Source organism: Suncus etruscus, chromosome 19 (assembly GCF_024139225.1).
Source record: "Suncus etruscus isolate mSunEtr1 chromosome 19, mSunEtr1.pri.cur, whole genome shotgun sequence".
Classification (NCBI taxonomy): domain Eukaryota; kingdom Metazoa; phylum Chordata; class Mammalia; order Eulipotyphla; family Soricidae; genus Suncus; species Suncus etruscus.
The window spans coordinates 23,683,336-23,686,725 of NC_064866.1; the positions used below are offsets into that span (position 1 = coordinate 23,683,336).

General features: G+C 39.4%; 1 pseudogene; it reads left to right on the top strand.

The window, feature by feature from the left end:
• The first annotated feature begins 711 nt into the window (after nt 1-711).
• On the top strand, nt 712-1,145 carry LOC125997383 (40S ribosomal protein S19-like; annotated as a pseudogene).
• The last annotated feature ends 2,245 nt before the right edge of the window (nt 1,146-3,390 follow it).

The following is a 3,390-nucleotide window of genomic DNA, read 5'->3' on the forward strand; positions in this document are numbered from 1 at the left end:
GTCTCTGTAATAAAGAAAAATAGAACTTATGTCATTAAGCAATTTGACTATTTAATAAACTCTATTGATCATGGTATTAAACAAACACGAGCTAGCATTATCATTATATAATTTCAGTAAAGAAAAAAGCAACTAAGACTTTTTGTGAAGATAACCTGTTCCTCTTATGTAAATTTTATCACCCCTCAACTAGCATACTTTTATATCTTCAAAAATATTACTAAAATATAATCAAACATCAATAGCTTGTCATCAAAGGATATTTAATGTTATATTTTGAAGTTATTTATTGGAATAACAATAAAAGATTTTTTATTCAATCTTGAACTTTTGTTCATTAAAATACTTCTCTAGCCACTAATTATGTATTCTAATACATTAAGATTAAATAGTGAAGGACTTTTGGTTTCTATTCTTGATGGAAAAGCTGAAAAAAGTGTCACCTATTTTATAACATGAATAAAGAGGATAATAATCATGAATACAGAGAGGTTGAACCTCATAACAACTGGCTAGCCTTGACTCAAAAGAAAGGAAAGCTTCAAAGGAGATCTGGGTTATGATTATTATCTAGTCTGCATCAACAAGGGAAAAAAACAGTCTTTTTACAAGTAGATAACATTTCAGTGTTCAACAAAATCAACTGATAACAAAAAAACAAGAGTTTCATTTTAAATGTTTTAAACCCGCTTTTCCCCCTGGCTGGCAGCGTGGAGGCCGCACGATGCCTGGTGTTACTGTAAAAGACGTCAACCAGCAGGAGTTGGTCAGAGCTCTGGCAGCTTTTCTCAAAAAGTCCGGGAAGCTGAAGGTTCCTGAACTGGTGACACCGTCAAGCTGGCCAAGCAAGAAGAGAATTGCTCTGCACACGAGCTGCCTCCACAGCGCACCTGTACCTGCGGGGTGGCTCGGGGTTGGCTCCACGACCAAGATCTATGGGCGGGGCGCGTGCTGCAGGCTCTGGAGGGGCTGAGGATGGTGGAGAAGGACCAAGATGGCAGCCGCAAGCTGACACCTCAGGGACAGAGAGCCCTGCACAGAATCGCTGGACAGGTGGCTGCTGCCAACAGAAGCATTAGAGCTGAAGCTGCTGGATATACTAGTAAAGCGCCTCATTCGTAAAAAAAAAAAAAAAAAAAAAAAAAGTTTTAAACCCAAATAAAGTTTGTACTCACTCTACAGGTCTTCCCTAGAGAAATCACTGGGGTCTTACACAGACTAAAACAAAGCAGTGGGAGCCCATAACTACCCTACATATTATTTCCTCTGTTAAAAAATAAAATATATGTTCTAGGTGCTTCAGAATAGTGCTACCATTCTGTGTTTATCTTTTGTCTTCTGACTTACTTCATTTAACATAACATGATCTAGGTCCATCCACGTTGCTGCAAAGTCTGTGATTGTATCATTTCTGACTGCCATGTAGTATTCCATTGTGTATATGTACCACATCTTAATGATCCATTCATCTGTTGTTGGACATCGAGGTTGGTTCCAAGATTTGGCTATTATACTGAGTGCTGCGATAAATAGTGGGGTGCATACATATTTTGGAATGAATGTCCTTTCAACTTGGGGGTATATGCCTAGGAGCGCAATTGCTGGGTCAAATGGCAGCTCAATTCTGAGTTCTTTGAGCACTCTCCAGACTTTTCTCCATAGGTGTTGGACTAGAACATATATTTTATACACAACTAATACCTAACAACCAAATAAAAGGGTTTAACAGGGTAGAATCTCCAAACACTGTAATAGTCAACATATACTTGGGAGCAGTGTCCAAAATACATGAAAAAGGAACAACATGAACTCTTAACTACACATTATACCACAAAGAAAACAACAACAAAAGAAACAACAACATAGAGAGAACAGGTATGTAATCAGACTTCTACAACAAAGGCCCACAATAATCCCTTAGAGATCGTATACAGGAACAGAAGTATAGAACACCATGGGAAATCACTGACTGCAATGGAAACATACCATAACACTATGTTTTAATGCTTTTATCTTACTATATTTTAAATAACCTCTCAGCTTTTCTGTTCACAGGCGCCCTTGGATACAAAGGGCGGACAAACTAAGACGGCAACTCGGGATACCACGCGAGATACCATACCTTGCTTGCAATACGAGATGGCCCCGAGAAAACTCTTTGACATACACTTTATCTCTAGGTTACACCTTCTTTTAGGAACTGAAGCACGTGACCAGTCAGACCACCGAGGCAGTAACTGAGATGTACAGACTTAAACTACAGGCTCTACTTTTTTTTTTTTATTTTTTCTCTTTTCCCCCTTTCACTTTTCTCTTTTCTATTCTTCTCTTTGCTTTTTTCCCTTTCTCTTCTCCCTTTCTTTCTAAGCTATTTTCTCTTTTCTCTCCCTTCATACCCCTCCCATATACCTTCCCCTTTCTCCCCTCCAGAAATCCAACTATCCCTTCACCCCCCAATCACATCCAGATCTCCCACCATATTGAAACTCTTCACCCTCAGTCCTTAATCTATTAGGCATCAAGATCGACCTCCTACCCAATGAACCAGTACCCAGCACCCAGGCGAGGGGACACCCAGTCAAACCCACACCTCGTCTCCTGCAAGAAAAGACAGCCAACTCCCCTGCGGTCTCATGATGCGAGGCCCTCCATACCAACTCCCCCTAATATGGACTGTTTCTTGAAACTGGACCTAGGTCCAAAAGTATCCCCAAAGCAAGAACTCTTTCAAGACCTCCCTGCCGCAAATTTTTACCAATCTGAAGAAGGTCAGGGGTGTGATATAAAGATCCCTGGGAACCCATGCACCACAAGAAAAACCCAAAAGACAATGGGAAAAACTGTACTTCCAACATAGGCATAAGACCTGTAATATAGCACCGCTTTACCTGCTTTCCCCCAAATGTAAGATAGTCTTTTGCACCACTTTGGTCCTTTAAAAACTTCGCTAACTCATTTTATTTCTTTTCTTTTCTTTTTTTTATTTTTTTTTAAATTAATTAAGTTATTTTTTTAAATGTCTGTCCTACATATACATTTGTGAGCTGATACATTTTTATTCCTTTTTTTTTAATCATTTTTGGGTATGTGACCTGTTTCTGTTATCCCCTCTGTCCACCCCCAAATACACCGACAATATAAGGTAGCACCGTTTCTCCCTGCAAAGGCACACTAAATAAAGGGGAAATCTTACATAAAAAAAGAGCTCTTGTCTACTAGAGATAAGAACTCATAGTTGTTTACAATACAGGGATATCTCCTACCCTGAAAATATGTCATGTGGAATCAACTTAGACTTCAGGTGATTAGATACCATTCATCCAGCCTTGAACCCTGGACCCCAGACATAGAAACGGCACAGTTCCTCACAACAGCTACAAGAAACAAATC